Raw genomic sequence first — 16532 nt, 5'->3', positions numbered from 1 at the left:
CGTCTCATACTATTAATTTATTATCACTCTTTCCCTGTACTGTAATATAAATAACCAGTAACATAGAAAAGTGTGATTTTCAGCATTAAAGTTTTGTTTCAGGAACTAAGAAAAATTTGTTCTTTCTGTTTTTCTTTTTTTAGGCATTTTTATTATGACTCAGCATTTTTTTAAAAATAAAGTTACAAATAAAAAAAATTTTTATAGCAATTTTTTTTTCTTCTAAAATTATGGCAATGAGAAAAATTTAAATTGAGATTTTCGGCATAAGATTTTCACTTAAAAAATTAAGAACATTTTTTCTATCTTTTTATTTTCTTTAAATAAAAAAAAAACTTTTTTTAGACGTTTTCATTATATCGCAGTAATTTTTAATAGCATTTCTGTTGACTTAATTCTTTTTTCTTGGCTTTTCTGGTAATTGAAAAATTGAGATGTTCAGCTTTAAAAAAAATTTTCAAAAATTAAGATTGATTTTTATGTTCTCTCTTTCGCTTTTCGACATTTTCAAAAACGTTCTTGATTGGCCCTATTTTTTAGAGTTAATTAGCGTTTTTCCAGGAAATATTATTCTGAGCATTGAAATTTTAGTTCCAGTGTTGCTATACTGCTAAAAGATTTTGCTATTTGGCCCCAAGTGAACGGCGTTCAATAGATTTTTTCTTCTTCTTTTTGCCGAATATCTGGTTTTTGATCAAATCACAATTCATTACCACATTCGACCAAATCATATTCGTTGCGGAAATAAAAAAGAAGGAAAAATAACTAGGATTTACGATAAAACTGTACGGTAATACCGTATCAAAAAGTGATTATTTAATTGCGTGATTAACAATCACGTGTCGTAATAACATCATAGTTAAATAACGGGATCGTCAAAATCACGAAGAAAAGTATAGAAATAATTAGGAAAAAGTATATTTATGCTGAACTCAGCACAAATAAAGCTCGTCAAATGCATGATTTAAAATTTGCATGTCGTAACAGAATAATTGGAATTTTTTATAATACGTAGGAACGCATAGAAAAACTGCCGAGAAAAATTTTTGAAGAAAAAGAAAGAATTGCAAAAAAAGATAGAAAATCACTTAGATTTAAGATGAAATCGTCACAAATAAAGTGGCCAAAAAGTGATTATTTAAATTTGCGATCTGAAACTCGCGTCGTTATAAAAATTCGGAATTTTCAAAATCATGTAGAAAAGCGGAAATAACTGTTTAAAAAAATTCATTTATATTTACGATAAATTCGGCTTCAAGAAAGCGCGTTAAACGTACATTTACTAAAGAATCTGTTAAAATTGATTGCGTCAAAACGTGATGACTTTAAAGTGCGATTAAAAATTGCCATTTTAAAAATTTTTTTTTATTGTGTTTAGAAACTCTCGCGGGCCGCACTTCAGTAGTCGAAGGGCCGCATTTGGCCCGCGGGCCGCAGGTTGTGCACCCCTAATTTACACGATCACTTTATTTTGACTTAGTTTTACTTTACTTGTGCTGTAGTTTTCATTCTTTCCGGCAAACGTCCTTTAGAAAAAACGCGGGTACTTTTCTAATGCGCTACTTATATTTGTCACTTTTCATATGTTTTACTTTAACGCGTTATTATATTTTGCTCCTTACTTTTCTTACTAAGTTACCTTTGAGAATTTGCTATTCTACAGTGTTTATGCAGTTTTTTCGATTATTTTCGCCAAAACTTCCTTTAATTTTTTACCTTATGCATTATTTTTCTGAGCATATATTTTTACAAGTTACTTTTACACAATTTTCGCATCATTTTTACTCTTTACTTCTCTTTATACTCAATTCACCTATAGTATTTTACTTTCCTTTAAGTGCTAATTTTTGTTCTCTTGTATTACATTGTGTTTCCTTATGCGTTACTTTACATGATAAAATTTTTGCACTTGTTACTCTTACGCGTAGTTATATTTCATGCGTTACTTTTCTTATGCGTTTTATTTGCGTGCCACACGAGTTCCTCTTATACGTTGCTGAAAATTATGAGTTACTTTCCATTATGCGTTGCTCTTTCGCGTTTACCTTTCCTACATTTAATTTTATTAAGCAGTAATTTTACGCGTTTATTTTCCTTTCGTGTTACTTTTTCTTATACTTGTTTCTTTCATGCATTAGTTCTATTTATGTGTTACATTTGAGCGTCTTTATTATCTCTTGAATTTTTTAATGCGTTACTTTAACACATTATTTTTTTTGCGATTTAAATTGCAGTTTTTACTTTATATTTCACACTTTAACTTTTATGATTTCCTTTTGTTTTGGATTTTTTTCTTATGTATTACTTTTTCACGCTTTGCTTCACCAAGCCTTTCTTTAGTTTCTTCTCCGTTAGTTTTACTTTCTCGATGCTTTATTTTAAATATTATCAACTATATGTTTCACGTCAGTTTCTTGTATGCGATACTTTTATCTGTTTATTTTTTATGCGTTATTTCTCATTTTACTTTTCGCAAACGTTATTTTAACTTTCAAACGTAAACAGGTCATACACTATTTTTAAGCGTTTTTGTATTTGATGGGTTACATTTCTTTTACTAATTTTTCTTTCTTATACATAGCTTTTATGCATTTGCTTTTCTTATGTGTTTATTTTACGCGCTATTATATTTTACGTTTTTACTTTATGCGTTACCTTAACTTTAAGCGCGTTATGTTTGCTTTTCTTTATGCTTACATTTAAGCATTTACTTTGCGTGTGTTACTTTTACTTCAAGATTTAAATTTTTTGCGTTATATTTCCTTATGCGGTATTAAACAGATTTTTACTTTTCTTTTTGCAATACCTTTAAACGTTTACTTTTATTATGAATTACTAATATTTTGGGACGTTGCTTTTCTTTATGCTTACACACATTTTACTTTAGATTCCATTTTTTCTTGATGTATTAGTTAAACGAGTTTATTTTTCTTGCGTATCACTTTTACTTTTTCATATTGATATATATTTTACTCGATACAATCTTTTACGCTTTCATTTTCGTTCGAGTTTTACTTTCAGGCGTTTACTTTTTTATGGGTTTCATTCAATTTTACGCTTTTTCTTTTTGCTTAAAATACACACTATTATACTTTATATTAGACACTTTACTATTCTTATGCCTGATTTCTACGCGATCATTTTCACGCCATAACTTTTATTATGCAGTTACTTTACGCATCATTTACTTCGTTTATGCGTTATTTGTTGCTTTTGGGCATGATCTCTATTAATAAACCTTACTGTTTTCGTTATTATATATTACGAATTGCTTTTACGTGTTTCCACATATTAAACTCTATTTTTCTTCATTCTCTACTTTTCTTATTCGTAACTTTAAAGTGTTCAGGATTTTCATGCCTTTCTTTTCCTCACGAATTTCGTTATTCGTTACTTTTACGCATTTACTTTTATTTTGCGGTTATTTTTATGATTAATTACTTCGTCTTTTTTTTGTTACTTTTACGCTTGTTAAATTTTACGCGTAAGTTCTATTCATGGGTTACCTCTACGCGTTAATATATGTATGCGTTATATTCCTTCATGATTAAATTTTTTTTTCGTTATGCGTTACTTAATCTTTTACTTTTCTTATGAGTTTCAACTACTTTCACGCTTTATATCTTATGCGTTTATTTTACGCTAATTCTACTTTTACGAGTTGTTTTTAAATGTTTTTTTCCTTATGGTTTACGCTTATGCGCTTTTTTCTTAAATTATACATATTCTTCTTCTTATGTTTTACTTTTTCTTTACGCCTGAATTTTAATTACGAGGTACTTTTGCGCTTTATACTAAACTCAGTGGCGCGACAGCCCATGGAGGGCCAAGGCCTACTATGTCTATCTCAGTTTTCTTGACCTTGGGCTTTTGCGCTTTATACACGTAGCTTTTCGTTATATCTTACATTTACTTTTCGTTATATCTTATATTTACTTTGTCTTATTTTTACTATTGCTGTACACCTTTACTTTAGTCTTCGTATATTTTACGCGTTTTCTTTTCACATGTGTTACTTCTGCGTTTAAGCGTTATTTTTCTTTATGCTTTAAGTTTATTTTATATTTTACACATTTCTTCATATGTTTCTTTTACACGTTTAAATTTTTATACGTTACTTTAACTTTAGTTTACACAATGTTTTTATTACATACTTTTTCGTGTTACTCTTGTTCTCCAAGTTGCTATCTTTTCCCCTTTCTTTTCTTATCACGTAGTTTTACTTTCCATATGCGCGAATATACCTTTTACGCGTTGTATTTTATTTCAAGCTTTATTCAAGTTGCTCAATATTTATGAATTACTAGTTCTTATGCGTTACATTCTTTTTACTTAACATTTACAAGTTTTTTCTATAATGGGTCATTTTACATATTTATTTTTATCATGTTTTTTCTTTTCTCTTAATAATTTTACGTTATTATTTTACGCGTTAGTTCTATTTACGCATTATTATTTTTCTATTCTTTACAATATCCGCAATAACCATTTATGCTTTATTTTAACGCGTTTCTCTTACTCGTACATTTTTTATCTATTACTAATTTTAAACTCTACAATACTTTTTGCGTTACTTTTAAGTTTAAAATAAAATTTCGCAAAAAAAAAAAGTATAAAGAGTTATTATGTGTCACACGCTTACAATTCTCTTGATATTTTTAATTTAATGCGCTATTATAGTTAACACGTTTTTTATAGTTAAGCAACTTTTTCTTCCCCGCGATATTAAATTTTCACTTAACCCTCATTATTGCTTACATTTGCATTGCATACGCGCTAATTTTACCGGTTTTAGTAAATTACGAGTACAATTTCATTATGCGTTATATTTTCGCGTTTAGTTTTGTTATTTGTTACTTTTACGCTTTTTTCTTTGTTATGCCGTAATTTTAAGCATTTATTTATGTAATATTTATTTTACTATGTAATATTAATTATAAATATTATTTACTATGTAATAATAATTATTATGTAATATTTATTTATTAGATAGCAAATGACCCGGACTCACCGCCAACATTTAACTCGACAATTGGAAAAAGTTGGATCGACCTGACTCTGTATACCGGGAAACTGAATGTACAGAACTGGAGAGTCGAAGACAGAGAAACTCTGAGCGATCACAGGCTGCTGATCATGGAAATAATGCACGGAGACACAACGATCATCGGGATTGACAAAATAAATTATCAAGACCTCAACTTATTCGACTTTCTGATTAAGGTCAACAGGTCGACACGAGATTGGGAGGACAGATTGGGAATGACAGATACAATCGACGGCCTTGACAAGGTGGTGGAAGATATGACAGCGGAAGTTATTCAGATTTGCAGGACCAGCAAAAAACAAAAAGGGAAGAAAAGTCCAAAATGGTGGACACTAGATTTAGCTATACAACGCAAAAGATTGAGGGCGAAGCTCAGACGATTTCAAAAAGAGAGAGATACAACAATGAGGCATCACAGATTAATTGAATATAGGAGAAAAAAAGCCCTGTACAAGAAACAAAAACTGCAACAAAAGAGAAACACACTAAGGGAATATTTGCAAAATATTACAACGCAGGAATGTTTTGGGAAACCTTATCAGTTTGCTAGGAATAAAGACCCCTACTCCGGCTGCATAGCACAGATAAAGAATGTAGATGGCACATTCACGGAAACTAAAATCAAAACAATAAAGGCTATAATCGAGTACCACTTCGACACAAGGAACCCCGAGTTATTGCCTAAAACTGAGAACTGCAACATGGACCAGCCATTCACGGCCACGGAACTCAGGCATGCCGTAATTAAACTTAAAGGTAATAAAGCACCAGGCTTAGACGGCTTGCCTCCTGAAGTAATAAAGGCTCTACATGAAGCTGCGCCAAACATCATGTTGAAACAGATGAATAAGTGCCTCGAATTGTCACACTTTCCGACTATCTGGAAAAGAGCGGGAATCATACTTATCCCGAAATCGGGGAAAGATCTATCTAAACCAGACAGATATAGGCCTATCTCCCTCCTCCCGGTGTGGGGGAAAGTGCTAGACAAGCTGCTGACTACCAGACTGGTGTACTCTCTAGAATCGAACAAGCTACTTAACAATGCTCAACATGGATTTCGCAAAGGGAGATCGACCACGACGGCCATGAAAAAGAGTCCTAGAGATTGTGAGCAATGCGAAAGTACATGGGGAATATACGTTAGGGGTCTCCTTGGATATCAAGGGGGCCTTTGACACCATATCATGGAAGAAAATTCTGGAGAGACTAATTAGTCTAAACTGTAATGGAAATCTGCATAATCTTATTGGAAGCTTCCTAAATGATAGGAAAGTCACATGTAGACTAGAGGATGGAGACATCGAGCATGCAGTGACGAGCGGGGTACCGCAGGGCTCCAGCATGGGCCCGATATTATGGCTAACCGTGGCTGATCAAATTCTTTCTGAGGACAAAGAACAAAACGAACACGTGGTGGCATTTGCAGATGACTTTTTTGTTCTGATCACAGGGACTGTGGTAAACAGACTTGGCCCAAAGGCCACGGCAATTTTGGGTAAATACCAGAGATGGGCAGATTTTAACAACCTGCAGTTCAGTACTGGGAAAACACAAGCCCTAGTATTCCCAAAGCAAAAGAAAATTAGTAGAAAGCCAACTGTTAAACTAAATAATCATAGTATCCCAATTAATGATACCATTACGTACCTTGGGTTTCGATTAAACTGTCAGCTCTCCTGGTTGCCACATCTGGACTATTTATATGACAAGATTTCCCTATTTTATTCAAAACTTAAGAGATGCTCAGGGATCGACTGGGGGATTAGCCCGAAAATTCGAAAATATATTTATCTCAACAGTGTTTGCAAAATTGTCTCATACGGCTCGGAGATTTGGTATAACAAACAGGTAAGGGTTATAAATAGAATCAAAAAGATTGAGCGCATCCCGCTGCTAAATATTACTAGGGCCTACAGAACGACTTCATCCTCGGCGTTAGAGGTTTTAGCCGGAGTAATCCCGCTTGAGCTAACAATTGAAGCCGAATCAAAAATGTCGAATCTATTTTTGCATAATGACAACCCTATAGACAAAATTGAACTACCTCTAAAGCATCCAGCCGAATTAAAAACAATAGACTTTAGTTTTGAACTACCAACACATAAAGGAATTGAAATAGGCACAGACGGTTCTAAATTGATTTTTAACAATGAGCATAGAGTGGGATGCGCCTACACGGTCTATTTTTGGGGTTTTCTCATAGAGAGCAAAAAATTTAGACTTAGCAACTTCGCGACAGTATTTAAAGCAGAACTTTGGGCAATCCTTCAGTCGATTCATTGGGTTAACGACAACATTATAACTAGTCCGGTTAAGATTTTTTCGGACTCCCTTTCCGGACTGCAGGCTCTCTGTTGTCCGGAGGAGAGGGAATTCTAGACTCACATGATTAAGGACAACATCAACGATAATATTTCTTTATTTTGGATTAAGGCCCACGCGGGTTTTCGTGGTAACGAGGAGGCTGACAGCCTGGCCAAATCAGCTTACGAAAAACATATTGATTTAAGTGATATCAAACCTAAAGATACAATAAAAACAGAAATTTTTATACAAAACTTACAACTTTGGCAAAATCAATGGGATAACACTAATAATAAGGGACGACATACCCATGAATTCATTAAAAAAGTCAACCATAAGAAAATTTATCCAAATTTTTAATTAAACCAATGTCTTACAAACCACGGAACCCAGGGCACGTACCAATCACGATTTCACAACAAAAACCGATCAGTACCAGAACTGCGGGTGCTTGGAGGACTTAGAGCACATACTATGCGTATGCCCAAATTTTCAAGATCTGCGATCTTTATACTTTCCATCTAATACGACTATAGAAACTATCAAAAATCTCTGGATGATCCCAAAAATCAGCATGGGAATCGAACTTATCATAAAGAGACATTTTGAAATAAATTTACCTGAATCCTTTGACTAGAGTGTATTTGATTTCTGGGATAGTGACACAGCTATATCTTTCATGTGACAGGTACATCTGTATGGACTCTCATTGCTACTAATTGCATCCACTTCAAATGTCTTTGTGAATTGAGTTCTTTTCATCTGTAAATATTCATGAATCACTGTTAATTTAACATACGATTGTTTTTATAATTGAACTTTTTTTCATCCGTGACATTTCACCTGCTAATTACTATAAATTTATACCAATGATGTGACATGTTTATCTGTAGGTGTCATCACTGATATTAATTACATCCACCCCAAACATCTTTGTGGATTGAACTTCTATTCATCTGTAAATATTTACGACAAACTGAAACCTCTACCTACGACTGTTAATATGATCCAACTTCTATTCATCTGTAAATTACTGTCTGTATATTGCTATTGGAAATTGGTTGTTCATCCGTAATTTTTCATTTATGTCTGTAATTTTTCATCAACTACTTAAATGTTTTTATAAGTTGCAATTCATGCTGTGCTTTGCACAGTTTTCTATGTTATGCTTGTAATCTATCAGTACCCCCTGGATGCCCCCTTTTCGGGGGCGGGACAGGGCTCAGTAATAAATCTTCCATGTGATATTACATTTTACGCATTTAAGAACAAAAATTTGTTTTATGAAGGAAAAAGTACTTTGTAATTGTATTTTATTCCTCTTTTATGAATTCCATTTGGAGGGCGCTCTTTTTACCTGTCATTCTACAATACGAGTTATATTTTTTATGCGTTACATTTTCTAGTTCAGTTTTCTAATTTTTTACTTTTGCCATGCAGCAATTTTAAGCATTTATTTTGCTTATATGCTCCTTATTTTTACTTGTAACTTTCACGTATTAGCTCAATTTAATCGTTACTTTTTAAGCGTTAACATACATTACGTCTTATTTTTTATTCTTTATTTTTCGCATTATGTTTTTTCGGATCGCATTATGATTTCTTATGTTTTGAATTACACAATTTTTACATTACTTTCTAGACTTTTTACCGCGTTACTTTTCGGCGCTTTTAATTTTTTACCAGTTTTTTTAGTACGCATTCGTTTTTTTCTATTACTTATTCTATGCGCTATTATTTAGACCTGAACAATATATTTTATGCTTTCACTTAATTGATTTTCTTAATTATTTTTCTTTCTTTACTGTTACTTTAACGCGTTATTATACTTCATGCTCTACTTTTCTTAAAACCATTCAGTATTCAATTTTCTCTTGTTATTACTTTTCTTATGCAGAATTCTTTCCGTCAAACTTCCCTTATATTTTTAAAGCGTATTTTTCATTTATGGATTATTTTTCTGTGTATATTTTTCGCATTACTTTTATGCAAAGGCTTTCATTTTTAATAATAACTTCCTTTTATGCTTTACTTTGTCTACATTTAACTTTAGATTGTATAAGATTCTTTATGCGTTCGGTTTAAGCTTAATTATATATTACGCGATACTTTTCAAGTGCAATTTCTACTCGTATTCTTTTATGTCTCAGTTTTACGTATGCGTGTAACTCTTTCGATGCTTTATTTTATACATTTAAACATTTTACCTTTATAGTGTATACTTTATTTTTCTTTATGCATTACTTATACATCTTCAATTTTTGTTTCAATATTATTTTCGTTTTTCTTATTAGTATATTTCTTTATAATTTACTTTTGTGGACTACATTTGTTTTAATGTTAATTTTACATTACTTTTCTTATGCATTACTCTTTGGTGTTTTACACGTGTTTACTTCTATTCAGCGTTATTTTTACGCGTTTTCTAAAAGCCATTATAATACATAATATTTTAGGCTTTACTTTTCGTAAAGCGTTACTTTTAAGAATTTACATTTCCAAGACATTTCTCTTGTTGTGCAGTACTTAGACGCGTTGATCTATTTCATTTTTTGCTTTACTTTTTAACGCATTGCTTTTTTTATGCGTTTTTACAAATTTACTTTTACAGTTTACTAAACTTACTTTCTATTTTTATTCTCTACTTTGCTTTATGCTTTATTTTTCCGTGTTTTTATTCTTATGCTTTAAATTCATCTTTTTTATGCATTACTTTATCGCATTTACTTTTCTTAAGCGAGATTTTTACTTTTATGGGTAATAGATACTTTTACACATTAAACAATTAGCTTTCAATTTTAAACGTTGCATTGACGTTTTATTTTCGATTCATTTGTTTTAATTTACATAAATTTTTTTTTTAATATGCGCTACCTTTGAGCATTTAAACTTTTTTGCCTAACATTTACCCGTTAAATTTATTTTAGGTGTTATGTTTTATGCATTACTTTTCCTTATGCGTTTCATTTATTAGACATAATCGTATTTTACGAGTTATTTTTTTTCTACACGGAATTCTTGTTATACGTTACTCATACCTTTATTATGCGTTGCTCTACTTTCTTTACTCCATACTTCACTCGTTACTTTTACTTTCTCGCATTAGTTATATTATTCTTTAATTTACTCACTTTTTTTTTTATCTTTTACTTTTTTATCTGTAATTTTCTTCTACAGATTTGCTTTTTTACGCGTTACTTCTACTTACTTTTACTCGTAATGCTCTTTCTACATTACGCCTTACTTTTCTTAATGCTTTAATTTACACTTTTTTTTTTACTTAATTTTATATTTAATACTTTGTTTTTCTTTACGCGTTACTTTTCTAAAGCGTTACTTTCACACATTTTTTTTTATTTCTTACTTTTTCGTACTATTGTTATGCTTTAATTAACACATTTTTTATGGTACTTTGTTTCACACTTTACATTTTTTATACTTTTGTTAATGGATTATGTTTCACACTATACATTATATTTCCCTCCTTACTTTATTTTTATGCTCTATAATTTTCTTTTAATTTGCCGAGCTTCACTTTATTCTACAGTTTACTTTACTTTATGCTTTACTTTTTACTCTGCGTTATTCTTATATTACTCGATTTATATTACGTTTTAAATTTTGTTTACGCTTTGAATTACATGCTTTTTATTTTCCATTTTCCTTTTCTTTCTACTTTTCATGCCATTTACTTTTTCTTTCCACTAAACATTAGCTATATTTTTATTTTACATTTTGCGCTTTAGTTTTCTTTATGCTTCACACTTCAAATGGCATTAAAATGTACTATTTTACACAAATTTAATTTAGGCTTTATTTTAAACTTTACTTTAATCTTAAATTTATTAATTTTTATACGCATCACTAATAGCTTAACCTGCACAAATTTAATTTAGGCTTTATTTTAAACTTTACTTTAATCTTAAATTTATTAATTTTTATACGCATCACTAATAGCTTAACCTGCTATTTTACTGCATAATTTAAATTTTTTTTAGGCATTAATTATCTCACTTTTTATCTTATTTCATGCATATTTGACTTTACTCTGGATATTCACGCTTTACTATAACTTTACACATTATTTTATATTATACTCTTTGTATTTTTATATTTTACCCTTTACTTTTCATTTTCCGCTTTATTTTAATTTTATACTTTTTGCTTTACATTTTTGTACGTTTCACATTTTATCTTACGCTGCAATTAAATTATCATAAGTTTTACTTTAACTACTTACTTTTTGCTTTATTTTCTTTACTTTATGTTTTATACTTTACTTGGCACTTTATATTTTACGCATTTCTTTAAAGCTTAGTTCACGAATTTACTTCACATTAAAAATTGTTCTCTAATGTGTTAAACTTTATACCTTCAACTTTATATGCATATTACTTTATATTTTGCGCCTTTTTTACGCTTTTACTTCATATTTTACTATACTCTTTAGTTTCTTAGTTTACATTTCTTACGTTACGTTTTATTTTAGGTGCTTTTTGCTTAATTAACATTTTACCCTTTAGTTTATACTTAATATTCTACTTTACTTCAAACATTAATTTATGCTCAGTTTACTTGACGATTTCACTTTATAGTTTACTGATATATATTTTTTTTTTTTTACTACACACTTTTCTTTTTTACTACATTTTACATTTGATTATACTTTCGACTTTACTTAATACTTTTTTATATTTTGCATTTTACCACTTTTCACTTCGTATATGAAATAAATCTTCCCTTGATTCAAAGTTAAATCGTTAAAAGGTCAATTATTTCGAACAACTTAACATCTTCGCCCTATTCGAAAATTTTGAAAATATATTTCTCATTCTTCGATCCAAAATCTAATTTAGATATGTTTTAAGATATACTTAAGGACATATTATGATAGAGTTTATATTATACTCCCATTAATTTTTTTAAATATTTCTTACTTAAAATTACGCAAGTTATATGATTATATGCAATTCTCATCACTGCTTTTCCTTATCTTTCCTGCCGTCTTAATAAAGTAAAGAAATAAATTTGATTTCCAATAATTTTAATAAGTTAAATTGTTTCTAGCAGTAAATTAATTCCTCCAAAATTATTTCAATTCTGGGGTTAAAAAATTAATTAAACATAAATGATAACACGACGAACATTAAGAAAACACGATGAACATTAATGAATTAACTCTTTGCTGCGAAATAAGAACAATTTCTATTTAAAATTTATGGAGAAGAAAAACGTATATTGAAACTATTTTCTGAACATGATAATTACAGCTATAAAATAATTTAAAATTCATAAATGTATTCTATACTTTATTTGAGTATTAAGAAAAACCTGAAGTTAGAAAAAGAAAGAATTTTTGATATGACGATTCTAAAATTAGCGAAGTTTTGGAATTTTTTTTACAGTTTTCCATTTTTAGTACTTGCTGTTAAGCAAAATAAGACCTACCGACCATTTTCCTGCTATAACAATACTTTGTGAGTTGTGCTAAAGTTTAAAAATAATATTACAAGGTTCTCTAAAAAAAAAAATTCATCATTTTGTTTTAAAAAAGGTAACTTTCTTAAAGATAGCGGGCGAGAATAAGTTTGAACGTCAAAATAAAATTTTAACACAATAATTTTTTCTCCATTTAAAAAGAAAAGTAACATGTTGTATTTTTTTTTCGCATTGCGCATATATGCATTTATTTTTCATTATTCTAATAGGAAACAATAAAAAAGATAATAAATAATTTATAATCATTTCTTCGAATAAATAGTAATGCTTACTAAATAGTCAGCTGTTTTGCATCAAGTAATTCTAAAGCAGCAGAATGTATTTAATTCCTTAATAAGGTTTAATTTTCAACTAACTGGAAATAATTCTAAGCTTTCTTTTAATAAAAACTAAAAAATTAGTGGCTTTCCTCTCCATGTAACGCAAATGCAGGTTAGTTCAACCAAAAAGCCCTCCATTCGCAACCAAACATTTTTTGTTTCAAATCACTCCTGTTCTCCTCATTCACATCTGGCGAGTCTTGAAAATAGGTGCATATATTTGAGAACGTTAAACATTTGCTTTAAGCACTGTCAATCTCAGAACTTGCTGAACGTAAATGACTAGTGACGTGAATTTTCGAGGCCCCAAAACATTTCGACTTTTATTGACATCTTCAGATTTTTTGAAGTTAAATGTCATTTTTCATTTGTTCACTTTAGAGTCTTGGTATTATTCATTTAGTAACAAAGTATATTGAATTGAAATAAGTTTACACGTAAGTTTTAAGTAAGATAATGGTTTTGGCTCTTAATTTGAAAAAAAAATAACTTATAATTCGTCAAGTCCCTGTGCCGTCGAGCGAATCGAGATAATTTTTCATGGTTTTCCTCTCCATGTAACGCAAATGCAGTTTAGTTCCACCAAAAAGCCCTCCACTAAAGCGAAATTTAGCCCGATACTTGATCCAGGAGTTCCCTTGTCTTCTGGATTGGTTTCAAGTGAGAAATATATTGTAAAGTTAATACATTTTATCTGAAAAGCGTGTTTTAGTTATAATAGTTAGAATAAAAAGTAATAGTAATAATAAAAAACAATAATTGTTTTAACTTTTCAAATAAGAAGCTCAGTGCTGTAGGGAAGTGTAAGAGTCCAAAAGCGAGAGTAACATCTCGAAATTTGCATACATTGACCACAGTGCTGACGAATCCCATTGCCGTCGGGCTAAACAATGGGGGGAGGGAGTTTTCATGGTTTTCCTCTCCGTGTAACACAAATGCAGGTTAGCTCCATCAAAAAGTCCTCCACGAAGGCATGTTTCTCCCAATACTCGATGCAGGAGTTCCCCTGTCTTCTGGATTTGGTTCAAAATTTCAAACGGAGTTGAACATTAGTAGTCGTAAACCCCAAATATTGGGTTGGTTGTTGAGCGACGGTTATGAAATATAATAATTAAAAAACGAACGTTTGATTTAAAGAAAAACTTAAATTTAATTACTAAAACAATTGATTAGGATATTATTGAAAATATAATCTACTTGATTGCGTAGAGAATAAGATTTTGAAAAATGCGAAAAATATAATTTGATAGTTTGTAGAATATCTAACTACGAAAACACGCAATTATGAGATTAAGTTTCATAAATATAGGGGTACACACCTTGCGGCACATGCGCCCTGAGCAGCAACCGTAAGTAATTTTAAAAAAATGAAATAAAACTCAATTTTTTATTTTTTTTATTTTGAAAAATAAAAAAAAGTCTGAGATTGCTCGTTTAAGTTTTTGACACACCCAATCTCAACCAATGTAGGTTTTCGATTGTTTTTTCGATGGTTAACACTACGGATTCACGCATAGTCTTGAAAATATCATATTTTTAACACGACATTATTAGAATACACGAACGAATTTTGAATTCTAGTTATCACTTACGTCATTCGCCATATGTGCCGAATTTATCATAAATTCAATGCTATCCATTTTCACGTAGTTTCTGAAATTACGATTTTTTTAAAGATATTTTACGTCTTGAAAGTTTGGAATGGGGCATTTATATAAATTCGTTTTTGACGAGCTTTATTTGCGCAAACTTTATCGCAAATTTAAATGACTATTGCTACGCATTTCCACGAGATATTTAAAATTTTGATATTTTTAGAGCAGGGGTTTCTAACTTACATGTGGCCGGGGGCCGCAATCAAAATCACCAGTCAAACATCGGGCCACAACTTAATCAAAATTTTATACAGGACTCTTTTATGGTTGAAGGTACAGTGAATATTACAGTCAGATTTTTATCAAAGTTTTTTTAACATTAAAAAGCAAAATAACAAGCATTACAAATACTTGTTACGTATACTAGCATTACGAATACTTGTAACGTATCATTTTGAATCTTATCTTAATCAGAAACTTAGTGACAAGATTTTTTTTCTTTTAAATTTTATTCTGCGATAAATTAAAAAATTTTCGACTTATTAGGAATAATGGCAACAACAAAAAATTCTCGATCATATGAAATTAAATTTTTTTCCTTTTCCGCTCATGCGATATTCAATTCAGGGAAGTTAAATAAAATTTGATATTCATTCCCTCTTTCATGCGTTTTAAAATTTACAAATGTAAGTAATTTCATCCAAAATAAATGGTTTCAAAAAGCTAAATGGGAGAATTTCTTCGAGAAAATTTCTAGTACGCACATGCTAAATTACCTTCACAAAATAAAAAAAAAAACGAAATAAAAAAGAGCAACATACACGATTATTTTTGTGTTTAAATAAATATTTTCTTGGATGCAAAACCTGAGAAATAATTTTTTTTGCACCGTTGGTAAGTTAAATTTCACACAAACGAAGAAATTAGGTTTTTTTAAACGGAAGAAAAGTATTTTAAACCCATATAGATTTTTTACAAAAATTGTCCGCTGAGAACGACAACTAATATATTTTAGTTCGCGGGCCACAAAAAATGGCTTAGCGGGCCGCCAGTTGGAAACCACTGTTTTAGAGCGTTATTATTACAAATCACTCATTTAGATAATCAATTATGACGTGGTTTATTTGTGCCGATTTTGTCGCAAATCAAGTTATTTATAGTCGCATGATTTAAAAATCATATATCGCTATTCGTACTTACGCGTTTTAAAAATCATACGTTTTGATTCTTCTCGCAATTTAAAAATCACACATCGTGATTCGCTAAAAATCACGTTCCCTATTGACATTAACGAGATTTAAAAATCATCCATCACGATTCGTATTCATGAGATTTAAAATCGCATATCCCGATTTGTATTTTGGCGTTTAAAAAATCATTCGCTGTTACACTTCTCGTAATTCAAAAATCATACACCACGATTCGCATTCACACGATTTAAATACCACATTGCGATTCATATTCACGCATTTTAAAAATCAGACCTTGTGAGTCTTCTCGCAATTTAAAATATCAATTTCGATTCGTATTCACGTGATTTAAAAATCACGACATCGTCATTCTTATTTAAAGGATTTAAAACTCAGGAAAGGAAGAGCAGCACCATTTGGGACAAATTTCCAAAACTGATAAAGTTATCTGCCCAAGTTTAATACAGCAGAGAACAATAGCTTCTGTAAAAAGACTGTTTTCCAGAATGAATTGGGCATGTTCAAAATTGGGGAGCAGTCTTTAAACAAAATCATTAAATTTTCACTTAATTGC

At 30.4% G+C, this 16532-nt stretch overlaps 1 long non-coding RNA gene across 2 annotated transcripts in view; it reads right to left on the bottom strand.

Moving 5' to 3' along the window:
* LOC147810051 (uncharacterized) overlaps window positions 1–16532 on the bottom strand; it is a 43697-nt gene that overhangs the window by 6903 nt on the left and 20262 nt on the right. For both annotated transcript variants that reach the window (XR_015434113.1, XR_015434112.1), the window contains one exon: window positions 7975–8116. This is a non-coding gene — a long non-coding RNA (uncharacterized LOC147810051). The remainder of the gene's footprint in view (window positions 1–7974; window positions 8117–16532) is intronic.

This window comes from Parasteatoda tepidariorum, chromosome 5, assembly GCF_982258835.1.
Source record: "Parasteatoda tepidariorum strain Cologne lab strain chromosome 5, Ptep-v5.0, whole genome shotgun sequence".
In the NCBI taxonomy this organism is placed as follows: Eukaryota; Metazoa; Arthropoda; class Arachnida; order Araneae; family Theridiidae; genus Parasteatoda; species Parasteatoda tepidariorum.
The sequence above is the reverse complement of the archived record's forward strand: the minus strand, read 5'-3'. Positions and strand labels throughout refer to the sequence as shown.